This window comes from Ascaphus truei, chromosome 2, assembly GCF_040206685.1.
Source record: "Ascaphus truei isolate aAscTru1 chromosome 2, aAscTru1.hap1, whole genome shotgun sequence".
Classification (NCBI taxonomy): Eukaryota; Metazoa; Chordata; class Amphibia; order Anura; family Ascaphidae; genus Ascaphus; species Ascaphus truei.
The window spans coordinates 221,862,746-221,879,799 of NC_134484.1; the positions used below are offsets into that span (position 1 = coordinate 221,862,746).

General features: G+C 44.6%; 1 protein-coding gene across 3 annotated transcripts in view; it reads left to right on the plus strand.

The window, feature by feature from the left end:
* Nucleotides 1–17,054, plus strand: part of LOC142487143 (cadherin-18-like) — a 941,872-nt gene that overhangs the window by 688,633 nt on the left and 236,185 nt on the right. The window lies entirely within an intron of this gene.

Genomic DNA, 17,054 nt, shown 5'->3' on the forward strand with positions numbered 1-17,054 from the left:
AAAGGTAGCAGGAAAAAAAACCTGAGATATAGATAAGGTAGGGTGAGAAAGGGATGTTTGAACACATTGAAAGTGTAATAAAATAGTGACAAGGAACAGCATGGAAGGGGATTCTGTTGGGGGAAATGGGGATAAGAACATTGGCAGAGAGGCAGGCAGGATAATTACAAACAATTGTGATAGTGTGTGAGAAACACCCCATATGCGCAAGTCCTCTTGTTTTGGTGTCAAAGAGTCTTACCATTCTGAGTTCAAATGTTTTCTGTTCTTAGGTGCATTTAAACATTCCATTGAGGATTTTGATTTTTAAATCATTTATGAAATGACCTGGTTGTGAAAAATTATGTCCCACTGGTGAGCAGTATCTTCCTTATTCATGGTGTTGTATAGAGTGTCTGTGCATATTCATTCTGCCTTAACATTTTTGGCTTTTTCACCAATGTAGCATCCTTGTCACACCACGAAGAAGGTGTAAAGCAGCCCAATTATTTGACATTGGTATAGCGTTAGCAACTCCTAAGGCGGATGCTTTATGAACAGACTTCCTAACATCAATCTCAGAATAAAAGGTGATTAATAATGATGAAACATATCAACAAGCAGATGAAACATTTGTAACAAATAAATAAGCTATATTGTTACCATCTGATGGTATTTGTTGTCGTCCATAATTTCTGATGTTTACAATTTGTCCTGACACCCAAAGCTATTACAGTATATAGCATCCCCAACATATTCTAAATGGCTACGCATGCAGCTTGGACTCTACAGTATGAAGCTATTTGATTAACTAATTCTGCATGAGTATACATCCAGTGATTATAATCAACCATTGAGAGGTTATACCGGCACCCCATAATGGGGCTTGTAACTCGGGAAGTAGGGGGTCACCTAGGCTGAAATCAATGCAGTTCAGCTCAGGGGACCCCTTGCTCCCAAACACTAGTATTTAAACAAACAAAAAAAAATCCTTACAGCTGTTGCTAGCTGCTAAGTTAATAAAGCTGCCTTAATGTGATTTTTACTAATAGTGTACGGAAGCAGGGGGTCTCCTGAGCTGAACCACATTGATTGCAGCCCTCGGACCCCCTTCTTCCGGAGATATAGGCCCTGGTATGGGGTGCCGGCATCTCCTGTGTGCTTAAATCTCCCGCGTCATGTGGCGCGGGGTAATTTAAACATTGCGGGAATACCGGCACCATGTACTGGGACATATTTATCGGGAAGTAGGGGGTCCCCGATTCTGAAATCAATACCCTTACAGTCAATGGGCAACCAAAAAATTAAAAAAATACACAAAAATCTAAATTGCATACAATCAATGTTTTTCTTACCTTTTGATGTCTTCACCCTCCGATTCTGAATGCATCAGGAAGCTCTCTATCCACGACACAAAACTCCTTAACTGCAGGAAACTCCTTGTTTTCATTCTTCTTTCTTGAGTCTACTCTTCTTTCTTTGTAATCCAATCCATTGGGCGGATGTTTTCCCGTCGTCTTCTTAAGCTCAAATGAGACAGGACCAGGGTTGCCACCTTCGACTGACGGTCAACCTGGAGATTTTTTTTTAAAATGACACTGTGTTGTCATGACAACGGGATGCTATGTAACGTCACGCGGCGTCAAGTTGCCATGACAACGTGTCACCGCATGACGTCGTGACATTATGTGGCGTCTCATTGTCATGGCAACGAGCATCACGTGATGCTATTACGTCACGTGATGTTCCCGTTGGCATGGCAACGCAGCGCCATTTGACGCCGCACAGCCATATTGACAGTAGTTGCAGGTGGAGATGGCGGAAGACTGCTGTTGCGGGCACTATTGCTGCGTTAATGGTATATGGAATTATACCTTACATCAGGGGTGAGCAAACTTTTTATGCCGAGCCCCCCTTTTCATCCATAAAATTTCTCGAGCCCCCCCTGCCTGATGTAATCAAAATCACATGAAAAAAAAAAAAAACCCTTTATTAAACGGTATACAATATAAATCCAAATATGTCTAAATACTTACATATTTCAACAGCTCGCGCTTGCAAAATTAGGCTGCATCCACGCTGTCGCTGAGAGCGGTGACATCACCAACTCTCCAAGTATGAGCGCAGGAAGTTCTGCATAATTTTGCAAGCGTGGATCGGGGTTATTTGTGTGTGGCTGTGTGTGTGTGTGTGTGTGTATTGACTGCTGTTGAGCGCACTTCAAAGTCAATTTTGTTTGTCTCCCCAAGCACCAAGCTTGGGAGAGCGTACGTGCACAAAGGCAATACTTTTGGGGGGCATTCATCCACCTCTTTGCTACCTCCCTTCCCTCTCCCCCCCCCTTTTTTTCCCCCCATTCCCCTCCCTGCTCTTTGGCTTGCTATCCCCAGTGTCATCCACACTTCTACCTACAGTATTATTATTTTTTTTTCCGTTTTCAATGTTGTGTTTTCACTTTTTTAAATTATTTCTGTACATTCATAGTATGAGTGATACAGTGGCAGCCTACAATTTCACTTGCAGAGGATCGCAGCGAAGCAGGTTGCCAGCGGAGGAGAGCAGGACCACAGCACTATTGCAGGGCAGACACCGGAAGGAGGGGCGTTTGACTTCACCGTGCTCGGGCGTGCTCCTCCCCGTACCTCCGAAGCCCCTGCGCGTGCACACACACCATCACGTGGCTGCCACCTGCACTATCCTGTTCAGCCACCCGCACACATCTTTGGCTGCCCGCCCGTGCACATCTTTTTGGCCGCCCCTCGCGCACAGTTTTTTCATCCTCCCGCGCACAGCATCTGCTGGCTCGCGCACCCAGTTTTCGCCGCACGCCGCCTGCGCCCCCCTAAATAATCTTGCGCCTCATTGCCCCCCCAGTTTGCGCACCACTGCATTACAACACACACTCTCTCTCAATCAATCACCACACACACACACACTCAATGCCCCACCACACACACACTCAATACCCGCCCCCCACACACACACACTCAATCCCCACACACACACACACTCAATCCCCACACACACACTCAATCCCCCCCACAAACACACTCAATCCCCCCCATTCACACACTTAATCCCCCCCATTCATACACTCAATGCCCACACATTCACACACTCAATCCCCACACACTCACACACTCAATCCTCACACACTCACACACTCAATCCCCACACACTCACACACTCATTCCCCACACAGACACACTCAATCTCCACACAGACACATTCAATCCCCACACACACACTCAATCCCCCCCCCCCACACACACACACACTCAATCCCCCCACACACACACACTCAACCCCCCCCCACACACACACTCAATCCCCACACACTCAATCCCCCCCACACACACACAATCCCCCCCAAACACACACAACCCCCCCCCCACACACACACACAATCCACACACACACACACACACTCAATCCACACACACACACTCAACCCCCCCCCCCCCACACACACACACAATCAGTCACACAATTTCACCTGGGGGTGCGACATGCTTCGATCCCCCAACCCCCCATGCTGCTGAAAACTGGTGCGGGAAGCAGACAGGAAGAGAAGGAGGGGCTGTCTGTGTGCAGAGAGAAGCCCCGCCCCCTCTGCAAGACACAGATACATAGAAGCAGCAGCACGGAGCTTCTGGCCACCCGTGCACAGCTCTGCCCACCCCCAGGTTTCCCGGCAAGCAGCCCACGCCCCCCCTACATAATCTTGCGTGCCCCCCCAGTTCGTTCACCGCTGCCTTACATCATTTCTATTATTTATAACTAACGCTGATGACAATTGTTGCAAACAGAGTCGTCGCTGATCAATATTAATTTATTACAATGGTTTATCTCAGTTTACTTTACTTGAGTTAAATTTAACGAAGACAAGGTTACCTCATTGCTATCAAAAGGGAGGAACTGAAGCAGAATTACTGTAAAGAGAGAGAGGGGGGAGAAGAGAGAGAGAGGGGGGAGGAGAGAGAGAGCAAGAGAGAGGAGAAGAGAGAGGGGGAGAAGAGAGAGAGAGGGGAGAAGAGAGAGGGGAGAAGAGAGAGAGAGAGGGGGGAGAAGAGAGAGGGGAGAAGAGAGAGAGGGGAGAAGAGAGAGAGAGAGGGGAGAAGAGAGAGAGGGGAGAAGAGAGAGAGGGGAGAAGAGAGAGAGAGAGGGGAGAAGAGAGAAAGAGAGAGGAGAAGAGAGATAGGGAGAAGAGAGAGGAGGGGGGGAGAAGAGAGAGAGGGGGAAGAAGAGAGAGAGAGTGGAGGGGGAGAAGAGAGAGAGAAAGAGTGGGGGGGGGGAGAAGAGAGAGAGAGAGTGGGGGGGAGAAGCGAGAGAGTGGGGGGGAGAAGAGAGAGAGTGGGGGGGAGAAGAGAGAGAGTGGGGGGGAGAAGAGAGAGAGAGGGGGGGGAGAAGAGAGAGAGAGGGGGGGAGAAGAGAGAGAGAGAGGGGGGGGATAGAGAGAGAGGGGGAGAAGAGAGAGGGGGGAGAAGAGAGAAGGGGGAGAAGAGAGAGAGAGGAGGGAGAAGAGGGGAGAAGGGAGAGAGGAGGTAAGATACATGAGGGTGGTGTGTGTTCTCTAGCAGGGTTTCTAGGAATGTTACTCTGTTGCTTATGTGTCAATCGATCTTGTCTAATAAAAACTACAACTCCCATGATCCCCTACATGTGAGCATGTGCAGTAGAGCATAGGGCTGTGACCCGGATGTAGTAGGCAGCGAAGGGAGGAAATTAGTTCTGCAGGTAGTCCTGTGAGAAATGCAAATGATCTGTGAGTGATGTATGATGTAGCAATGAAAAGTCACTTACTATGCCTGCCCTGTCTGTAACAACCCGCCCACCTGGAGATTTCAGGGACAAACCCGTAGCCCGGAGAAGGGGATGCCAAACCCGAAGTCTCCGGGTGAAACCCGGAGAGGTGGCAATCCCGGACAGGACAGGCCTTATATAAGGCCTGTGATGTCCCATTTGAGTGTCAAATCATACACCCTCAATTCGTTTGGATGGTGTACCATGTGACAGCTTCTTTTTTTAGTTAAAGGATGTGACATCATCAAAAGGGAGGGAAGCTAGCCAATCAGTGGGTGAAGGTAGTAGTTTGGTGGCCCAAGGGTGGCGTTTAGGCCTTACAGGAGGGTTATATCCGCTAAGTTAATGAAGGGGTTACTTCTTCTTCCACCCTTCCGCAAGGTCTAAACAACCACCCTGTGGCAACTACAACCTTCACCCACCCTCAGTCCCCAAAACTATGCAGAGCCTGATATTTAACCCTTTCATTACCTTAGTGGTTACCAGCTACGTTAATGAAACTGGCTGCAATTTTATTTTTATTGCACAGGATTTATACCAAAATGATACCCGGAGACATGCACAGAACTTTTGCGGGCTGCAGGGGGGGGGGGGGGCTGTTTGTCTCTGAGGTCCTCATGGGTCTCCAGGGGGTCACCACGGGATTCCATGGGGTCCCCGCCGACCTCCAATTTCAATGCTGTGCAGTAAAAATAAAAGAAATGCTTTTATGCATCTGGAAATATCTTTAGCACCAGCCTTTAGCTAACACCAAAGTATTATAATATTTTAAAGTTTGATAAGATTAACACTGCTTAGTAATTTACAATTGCTGGCAAAAAAAAGAAGTAATTTTGGTCTTTTTTTTTGTTTTGTCGTACGACTTTTTTTGCTCAGTGTTAATGCTCGTTAAAAAGCAATTGTAGCACGATACTGCACTGATCACTGTTTAGTGAAAGCAAGGCACCCACTAGCTAGTTGTTTGAGTGTGTATCTTATACAACATTATGTTATTGGTGGGGTCCAATGTCTCTATCTCTGGGTGACATTCGGTGAGGCAGTGCTGAGTTCCAGCCCCTGTGTGCTAGCACACATTCTTATGCATATGTTCTGTGCCAAGTTGTTCACAGCAAGCTACTGCATGAACAACAGGGGTAGCAGTGTTTAACCCATTACATTATGGTTATCTACATGATCTTTCTCTCCTGCTCATGGGTCAACACAGTGGTCTATGAGGCTGTTTGCCCAAGTGAGTGGTTTACCACTGTAAGGGATCAGAATTAGATCTGTATATTACTACCAAATCACTATATGCAGTGACATATATATATACCATACGTGCTATGTAATAGTGAAAGAGAGGCGCTAACACTAATAGTGATCACTAAAAATATACAGTGAATAAACTTAATAATCCAGTGATTACAAAATGTTAACTCATACAAAACGTGACAAGTGTAAATTGAATTAAAACCCCCTGCTCAAACCCAGCTGGCAGGGACTGGTTTCTCTGGTCCCCAAATTGTAGAATTCCGTTCGCAATCCAGGGGGAGCATAAAAGGGAAATAAAACAAAAGAACAATCTAAGTGTAGACAATAAAACAATTGTGAATTCGCTATGTGATGTGTCTTGGCTCATATGCACAGCCTACTCACAAGAAAAACGGGCAATTGGGAACAATTTCTGGACGAGAAGAAGAACTCCTATTTCGGATGGGGTGAAGACCTCCAATCTCAGCAGAACAGTGGTATATGTAAAGAAGGAAAAGTATCCATAGTGCAGACCAATCTTAAAAACGTAACTTTTATAGGGCTTAAAAATGCACACTTACATGCATTATTTGAATGTTTTTATTGTATCACAACACTGTGATGGAAGAGAGTATGCTGTGGATATCTGGCTCACCCCCTGCCTCCAGTCTGCAAACAATGCCTTAGTGGTCAGCTCTCTGCTTCCCGAGCTCTCTCCGAGGTGTGCCGACACGTCACATCCGGTTAGTCGCGACACGTCACTTCTGGATTTGGATTCTGGGTCTGCAATCTCTGTCACTGCTTCTCTCCTCCTATGGGCAGCTACCACTCTACGCGTTGCGCCAATCCAATACGTGGCTTCGTCAGGACTCTCTTCCATGCATAGGCTGTGCATATGAGCCAAGAAACATCACATAGCGAATTCACAATTGTTTTATTGTCTACACTTAGATTGTTCTTTTGTTTTTTTTCCCTTTTATGCTCCCCCTGGATTGCGAACGGGATATATATACCATACACAGTGATTCACATTCCCTCCTCAGGGTTAGGTATTTAAGAGTGTACAACATTCTGTCCTATGGTAGTTACCAATGTCTGCCCCTGGTCTGTAGTAGACAGGAATACTAATCAGTGCCATTTGCACGTGGCATTTGTATCTCTGTACCATTTAAACTTGGCACAGAATGGGTAGTATCTCTCGCATCTAATAGGTTTTAACTTTTTTGTTTTTCCTTTCTACATTAAACAACTTATTATTTTATTTCATTGGGTGAAGAGTGCTTGTTCACAGGGACGCTTTCTCTTTATGAGTTCATTTCCCCTTAGTCCCTAGCACCCCTCCCCTCACACTATGTGTGGTTTGGCATCACATTAGGCTGGGCGGTCTCCATCTCTTCTTTTCTCTGTTATCACTGTTTAGTGAAAGCAAAGCAGGTAATATCACGCTATAAGGGCATTTATAGTACTTTAAACCACTTTTCACTGTTTAGTGAATGAGCCCCTAAGAATCTAAATGCCTGCCTCTTCCTTTATGCTTATTCCCTTAGCTATTTAATAATCATATTGGCTTAGACCTATAGCTTTAATATTTATAACTCAAGGGTATACACAGATAAGTGGACTTAACTGGCAATTAACTTCATCCCAATGTATTTCTTCTAGATTCTTTCATGAGTGACCAGAACTTAACCCAGAGATCAAGGCACCAGACAAGACAAGCAGTTCAATAAATACTTTTTTTCCAGCCGGAGACATCAAGCACAGCACAGCACAGCATAAAAAACATAATCAGAGCTATACTCACAAAAACGTTGATTATGGGGGGAACCCTAAATGGCTCCACTCTCCAATGAGATACAGACTGCACAGATCTCTATGGTGTATTTCTTGACAGAGTACTTTACTGTAAATCTCCTACTGAAAGTCTTACTGTCTGCTTCTCCAGCTCTTTCACAGTCTTGTAACACAAAGCAGGCTCAAATTTACTGCTTCCTCGGGCAATCTGATCCTCCTTCTGGTTTCTCCGGGATAGCCTCGGAGTGCACCACTTAGATCACCTGCATGACAGGATACGAATTAGCTGTGGAGCGCTGATTTAGTTACCTTTTTCTAGGTTACCTACTGCCAAGAAAAGCATAGTAGAGGGTTTGGTGACAAAACACAGCACAGATGCTGCTCATGGACCAATCAGGATTGAGAGCTTACCTGCATTGGCCAATCAGGGCTTGAGCAGGGTTAAGGAGCTAAAGGGCTTTGTGGAGAGAAATGAAAACTGGGCAATGGGAGCAATGCTTACCTTAAGAACTTGGTAATGGCTTCCCCCAACCGACAGAATATTTCCAGCTTGGCTGGCGCTGTTCTTGCTGGGGAGGCAACCGTTTGCTCCATTTTTTGGGCAGATGCCCCCCCCCCCACAACTGATCTCCACCTCTGGACATCTTCTTTATCCCTGCACCTTTCCTCTACCTCCAAATCCATCAGCAGCCATTTCCTCTAGACATGCGGGTAGCACAAAGGATTTCTCCGCTCTGCATGTCCAGAGACTTTGGCTCTGCTTTAATGCAGAAGGTAGGTAAGGGGACTCTGAGCACTGCTTGATGATATCGGGCTGGAGTCAACGTGCGGTGAGAAAAAACTTTATTATTGCATAAAAGCCCGGATTAAAAAAACATGAGAGACAATTCTATGATGCGTTTCGTCTTGCGACTTTATCAAAGCTTTAATGTTTGCACAAAACATTGCTATACTAGCAATACATTGTTACACAGAGGAATAAAGAATACAATTTTACATAGGATGCAACGGGCTACCAAACATGTAAAAACAGGGTAGCTCAGAGGTCTGGTGGAAAGATGAGCTCCAGTTAATAATGACAGGGGCAAGGGGCCAGGCTTAACCTTGATTTTACTGATCCCTGGGACCCTTTGCCTTTCTCCTGGTTGGTTCCTCAATGATTTGGGATATGTAATTGTCTTTTAGCACCACCAAAAACCTATTTTCTTTAGATGTACTGATAATCTCATTGCTCCAGTCAATGTTCAGATAATTAAAATTGCCCATTAGTAAAACATGACCTTGTTTTGCTGCCTTTTCCATTTGCAAAAGTAATTTGACTTCCGAAAATCTCTTTATAATAGATTTTAAATCTCATTTTACATATAAATATACTCTACAAACTCTTCTATTTTCCTGATCACTCCAAAAGAGGGACTAACTATAAATGATCTTCCCAGACATCAGTTTAATCCAACCCTGTTTCAGTAATGCCTATGATATTAGTTTGCTCCCTTGTGGCTATTATTTCAAGCTCCTCCATTTTACTATCTCTGCCAGGCTTATTGCATTAGCAAGCATGCACTTACGGTTGTTATAGGGCTGTGCTATTGGTTTTGGGTGCATTTGTTAGTTTACCTGCTCTTGTCTGTCTCCTCCAATGGATTTCAGGCTTTGTAGTATCTATATTTAAAATAGATGCCCCCTTCCCTCCCAATCCACCCTATGATGTATTTGTGAGGATTGGGCACAGGCCCCACTCAAGAGTTTGATTCAGACTTGCTGCAGCTACACCTTATCAGCACCTGCTGTGTGCACACAGCACAGCAACCAATCAGAGCTCTGGTTTCACTTTCAGCTTCTATTATGCAGTGTGACGGTGAATGGGGTTAACAAGGGTCACTAATAAAGGTTCAGCCCACTTGGTTACACCTGATCAATGTGTTTAGGCCCTGGAGTGTCAGCTCTTGGACCCAGATGTCCTAAATGCATTACTGTGATTGTGTGCAAATTATGCGACATTAAAAATTTGTTTGTGTTTTGCCTTTCCTGGGATGCTGGGATCAGGAGATTTCTAGGCTGTAAGTTTCAGGGTGGGTTTGTCGGAAAAAGTCTTTACAGAATGTGTCTATGTATCGGGGTTCCAGAGTTATTGGATACCCCAAGAGTTGGATCCGAGAATCTCACTCGATTCTCGGATGCAGCCAAGCACATTGCTCTGGGCAAACTCTGACTCTGAAAATGCTATTACGACTCACCGCCAGAATTTCTGCTGCAGCATCTTCCAGACCAGGTAAACTGGCATGAAGGGGTTAATGTATACCTGCCACCATACACAGGGTCCCTAGTATAAGAAGGGGTACCTAGATACATGCCCAGGTACCCTGAACCAGGTACAGGGGTTCAGGGTGTGCTCCAGCTCTGATAAAGCTGAGAGTGATTTCTTGTGTGTAAAAGTTTTAAAAGTTATTTCTAAAGTGTGCCAAAAATGAGGCTAGTGAGGGTATGCAATATATACTCTCACTCCATCCCTGAAACCAGAATAGGGGCTTATATATTTTATCACACAAACAACAGGACACTGTATATCTTATAAAGAGTCATATTTAATAGGTATATGTACTGATAACCTGTAAATGAACTGTGGGATTTCCAAGTCATGGATTCTGAGGGACCAAAAGCTTGGTGCCTATGGGTCTGTGTGGAGTCAGGACTTGAAAGCCTCTGAGATGCCAAGGTGTTAGAACAGGATGGGTTCTGCAGTTCTGCTTGAGTACCAGCATCTTGGGCTAACACACGGCTATCTGGTCACCATTTGCCAGAAACCAGACTCTGTGGAGCCTGGACAGCGAGGGGGCTCAGTATGCAAAAAGGCAGAGGTGCCAGGTTGGCACATGCCCCTTTACAGAATGAGAAAAGTTACCCACCCGGCTTTACAATACTGGAAAACCGGTGATTGGCTGGCAGGACAATTCCCACGCTCTGATAGGCTGTAGAGGTTTGTGAATGGGACCCTGAAACCCATAAAAAACCTTGCAGCCAATGAGAAGCGCAGATTCCAAGCGCCAAACCAACAGCGGAAAATTCAAAGATGCTCTGTACTGAATAGACGCGAGCCAGCTTCAAGGATTTTGAGTCCCACTTCTGAAGAACGTAGCAGTCGTGTCTGGCATTGCATGCCGAAATCAGTTCCAGGACTTTGGTGAGTACTTACCAGTCATTGAAAGGGCTCCTACAGAGGTCATTTTTGTGAATTTCGTTTAGAGGATAATAATAATAATAATAGCATGTTCTTGTATAGCGCTGCTAATTTTATGTAGTGCTTTACAGGGACATTTTGCAGACACAGTCCCTGCCCCTTAGAACTTTCAATCTATGTTTTTGGTGCCTGAGGCACAGGAAGATAAAGTGACTTGCCCAAGGTCACAAGGAGCCGACACTGGAAAATGAACCAGGTTCAAACTCAGTGCCAGTCGGTGTCTTTCCTCACCGAGCAACTCCTCTATCGAGAGGATAGATTTATTCATTATCCCCGTTTCCAGTAAGTGTGTTAACCCTGTAAATTGTGTTACATTGTGTGTATGTCTTTTCCTGAAATAAATAACAATTTATTTTACCTCCTTGCTTTGCTCAATCAATGATCCCGGTATAAAAAGGGGTTGATAAACCGGTCTCCCGTGACATGCAGCCATGTAGCTATTGGCCTTTGCCTCTGCAAATTGACTGAAAATAACAGTTTGTTGTGCTGGTCGCAAGCACACTGTTGTTTCCTGTCTTGCCTTGCTGTGCCTGTCTTGCAGTTCCAACTGAACCGCAGATATTTACATACTATTCTACAGTCTCCTACCCTCGACCTTGGCTTGGACATCTACTACCCTTCCTTCTGCTCCCCTCGACCTCGGCTACGTGACCTCTATTACCCTCCAGTCTCTTACACTCAACCAAGGCGAGTATACCTACTACTCGACTTCTCCTACCCTGATCCGGCTACATGACTACGAACCTGCACAACAGACGTGGCCTCTTGGCTCCGGGTCGAAGTTTACTAATCCCCACCTTGGCCTTGCAGTCCCGTCCTGTTTGGGGTGTGCACTCGTTACAGTATTGCTATTTCATAGTTCCTATCCTGTGTAGCCCCTAACTTCTTTCTTGTTCCTCCCTCATCCCTCAGAGTTTAAAATATCCCCCAAAATGTATTTTCATCCTCTCCCCTTGAAATAAAGTTGCCTATTTGTTGTAGAGCAATCTATCCCTACTATAAAGAGTTAGCACCTCTCAGATAAGAACTCCCTGTGCTCTCAAAGCTCAAACCCTTTCTTCCTATATTTCTTGGCCATGCATTAACCTACCTATGCTCTAACTGTCTTTATGGGTTCACTCATGGCACTGGTAGTATTTTTTAAAATACTACCTAAGAGAATCTTTTTTAAGTTTGTGGCCTAGATCCCTGAAATTATTACATTGGACACTTCATCTTTCTCTACCCTTTGTCATTGGTGCCAAAGTATATATATATTTTTTATGCAAACTTTTTATATATTTAGAGGATTGGTTAGGAACCTTTCTTAGCGCACATCTTTCTTTTCCTTTTCTTATGTTTCACTTTCACTACTCCACCCAACTATCTAGTTGATCTATCATATTCCAAACCCTAGAGGCAGCCACCTGTTTGGTTCATGAAGTCATAGCAACAAATTTCCCTTTCTACTTTCCTAAAGATTGAGTGCCCTACCACAACAAATAGTTATGGGCAAACTTGTCAAAGTTCAGTCTGCAAACTATTTCACAAATGGGTGGTTTGGGGCGTGAGTCCCAATCACAGTGCTCAATCCAAATCTGAACCCTTAGACAATAATCAGTATAAGTCCACATATCATGGTAACAGGAAACTGTATCAGCCAGCAAGTAGAGTAATGAGACCCAGTGCTATATGAATGCAGCAAAAAAGACACTCAGTGTAATGGCAGTAGTCCATGTGTCATAATGGAATAAAGGTTAACATACCATTGTTGTATGGAACTCGGCCATACCCAACCCTTGTGCTGCAGCACTATTCCAGGTCATCCAGTATCCCTATGAGGGAGAAATATACTCACAGCAGGCTTGTTCCAATGCAGCGTGCAGCACGCTCAATATTCATGTAGAGGTTGAAATCCAAAGATTCCTGCGGTGCACAGCAAAATAGGGTAGAGGACCAGCAAGGTGTTGTTAAAAATCCTTTATTGAAACAGCATGGTACAGGGGACACACACTCTGACGCGTTTCGGACTGGTATAGTCCTTAGTCATAGAGCTGATCCGCACCATTCATCCCCACTGATTTAAAGGGCTAAGCCCGCCCCCCTACGTCATCGCGCTCCCTGCTTTTGGCGCGAAAATCGCTAATGTATAATCTAATTGGCTGGGACTCCCTGCGCACAGAATGACTAATTGCCGTGTATAACTTTGAAGGGGGGTGAAGTACCTCCCCCTGCGTCATCGCGCTACTCCTTTTGGCGAGAAAATCGCCAAGCTATAGCCTCATTGGCTGAGGCTCCCAGCCAATAGTAATGCCAGCTGCCCTGGGTATGTCTGAGGCCCGGATGGAATGACGCGCATCTGACTTCAGCGCCCAGACCCCTTTGCCGATACGTAGCACGTCGTTGCTAGGCAACGACTATAAACAACAACAGAGAGTCCTCAACACATAGCGATACATGGCTATGTAATGCAAAAAGGGTGCCCAGGGAGGCAAGGAGGGATGGGAGAAGGAAAAAGGGGGGGGGGAAAGGGGGGGAGGGAGAGAAGGGAAAGGGAAATGAAGGGAAGGGGAGGGAAGGGGGAAGTGGGGAGGGGGGGGGAGGGGGGAGGGGAGAGGGGGGGTGGGGCGGGGGGGGGAGGGGTTTTGACTTACAAGAAAAGCATGTGGGGATGAACTAAACAAATAAAACTAACATGGTAAAAACACATTAAATCAAGTACAACAAAACATGAATAACATACAAATGCATAATGTGGCGAATCTAAAATCTGAAATGGAGGTTACATGTGTGGATTGGGGGAGAAAAATTGTTCACCAATATTTATCATGTTAGTATATTCAACTTATGTTCTTATTGATAATTAATTTTTAGTGATACATAAGTTTTGATCTATGATTAAACATATGTCGTAAAAACATGTATAATATAATAAAGTATCCATTTGGGACAATTAATTTCTAGCTGTGTGAACAATAACCCTGGTTTTTAACGTAAGGCAAGCAAAGTTATTATATGAGAATGCACTGGACATTGTATATTCATATTGCATATTATCTACAGTACCGACACACTTTATTCGAGTGTGGTCGGTACCGCAAGCCGGGAAATCTCCCGGCTTGCTAGTGGCCGCCCCTCGGCGTGCCGCGCGTCATAGACGCACGGTCACGCGTCTTCGGGAGCGTGCGCCCCCTGCACGCGCGTCCAGGGGCTCCCCGAGGGAGCCCTGGTGTCCCGCGATCGCGGGACAGCGGCAGGGGGTTCCGGGGGACCCGGCGGACCCGGCAGCGGTAGGGAGAGCGCCCCGATCGGAGGGCGCTCTTCCGCTGCTTCGGCGCGCGCCCGTCACTCTCGGGCGCGCGCCAGGCTACTGCTGCGGCAGAGAACGGGCAAATGCTCGAATAAACTCTGCCGCAGCAGTAGTACATTTGAATAAACGAAAGCTACTCTAGATTTTTGGACCAAAATCTAGGGTAAGTCAGTTGATAGATTGGGCTCATTAATCCTTTTAGATCAAGTTAAAAAATGTTTGAGCTCCCAATCTTGGTTCATGCCCCTGGGTGCCAATGTCCCAAGGGCATAAATCCAGAACATCTCCCTACGGTTTAGTGATGCTTCTCTATGTCCTCCTCTAGGGTGTATAGGGATGGTCTCAATGGCACTATACGTAAGTGTTTTAATTGATCCTGAGGGACACGTGTTAAAATGACGTGCTACCGGAAAGCGTTCATCGCTGTTCTTTATACTCCGGATGTGTTCTGTAATCCTTACTTTCAAAACCCTAATGGTCCTGCCTATATAGCCACTTCCACATGCACATTTTAGTAAATAAATTACAAAGTTGGTGTTGCATGTCATAAATGACTCCAACCGATAAATTTGCCCTGTATGGACATCTCTTACTGATTTTAATGGTTCAGCGTATCTGCAGAGATTACATAGGCCACATTTAAAGAATCCCTTAGGCAGAGGTTTTGTATTTTTAGCTTTTAACTCAAACAAATTAGGAGATACATAATTGCCGATGGTTTTGGCTTTCTTAAATACCATTCTAGGTTTTTGTGTGGTATAGGGATCCAAATCTGTATCTAATTTTAAGATTCCCCAATGTTTTTGGAGTATATGTCTAATCTGTTCTGCTTGTTTTGAGAACGTGGTTATGAACAGTGGACACTGATTGTTAATATTATTGGATAGTGTCTTTTTGGGGTTCCTCTTTTTCAAGAGGTACTCCCGATCGGTTTCTAGGGCATAATTAAATGCACTCTCCAGATCTCTCTCTACATAACCACGATCTCTGAATCTTCTCTTTAGATCCTCTGCCTGTGCCAAGAAGGATTCTCTTGTGGAACATAGGCGTCTTAACCTCAGAAATTGCCCTTTTGGTATTCCCTTTATAAGCGGTCTTGGGTGGGCACTGTTCGATCTGAGCAGGGAATTTTTAGAGTTTGTCTTCCTAAAGATATTAGTCTGTATTTTCTGACCTACATCAATGTACAAATGTAGGTCTAAGAAGTCAATCTGTGAGTCACTATAACAATGTGTAAATCTTAAATTATACGTATTGGCCTCAAGATATTCAAAGAAAGCGTGCAAAGTGTCATCATCCCCATTCCAGATAAATAATAAGTCGTCAATGAAGCGACGGTAGAAAATAATATTATCTCTAAAAGGGTTAGTGTCACCAAATATGTAGATAGATTCCCAAAATCCCATATATAGATTTGCATATGATGGTGCAAATGACGTGCCCATTGCTGTGCCTTGTGACTGTAAATAAAATTGTGAATCAAACATAAAATAATTGTGTTGTAACAAAAACATCACCGAATCTAACAAAAAAGTGTTTTGTGCCAAATTTAAATTAGAATGATTAAGAAAGTGACTGATTGCTCTCGTGCCCAAAGTGTGATCAATAATCGTGTATAAAGAGGTTACATCGAGTGTAACCCAAGTGTAACCATTGAGCCATTGAATTCTTTGAATATCTTGAAGCAAATCCGCAGAGTCCCTTAGATAGGCGGGTAATGTTTTTACCAGAGTTTGTAAGAAATAATCAACGTACCTAGATAGACCATCTCCCAAAGATCCAATGCTAGATATAATTGGTCTGCCAGGAGGACAAACTAAGGTTTTGTGGATCTTTGGGAGATGGTGAAAAATAGGCACAGTTGGGAATGGGTTGTATAAGTATGTTGACTCACGACTATTGAGTACTCCCAATTCCCTGCCCAGATCAAACAATTCACGAATCTCTGCTAGATATGATCGTGTAGGATCTTTATCCAACTTACAATATGCCTGTGCATTAGACAGCTGTCTCATGGCCTCTGTATGGTATGCTTCCGTGTGCATAATAACCACTGCTCCCCCTTTGTCCGCATTTTTAATTACAATATCAGACCTCTTCTTTAATGCATTAAGATTTATTCTGTCTTCTTTGGATAAGTTGTCAAAGGAAGGAGCAGTGAATATATAGCCCTTGGCAAGATCCTGTAGATCTTTCTCCACTAGCCTCTCATAGGTCTGTAAATGAGGACCCTTGGAGAATGATGGACAGAAAATGGATTTACTCCTAAATTGTGTGTGTTTCATACCACTCAAAAATAAAAACTGCTCCTCAGTACTCATGGAATCTGAAATATTATCATCTCTTTCAAGATCTAACATATCCTGAAGTACCCCATACTCTTTAAAAGAAAATCTCTCAACTTGAAGGTCGTCGACTGTCTGAGAGGGGTCTGTAAGATCCCTGTCAACCAGTGGAGGAGGTTCAGGGAGAGATTTATCTTTTGATGCAAAGCATTTTTTTAAAGACAATTTGCGGACATATTTTTGTAGGTCAATAACCGTGTTGAACAAGTTGAAGTTGTTCATAGGGGCGAAGTTGAGGCCCTTGTTCAACACGGCTATTTCACCCTCTGAAATGGTTATTCCTGAAATATTAATGATGTTATGGTCTTCCATCAGGGGTCGATTTTTCTTTTCTTTTGTGCCCCGTCTTTTGTTCGAGCGCCTTGTCCCTTTATGG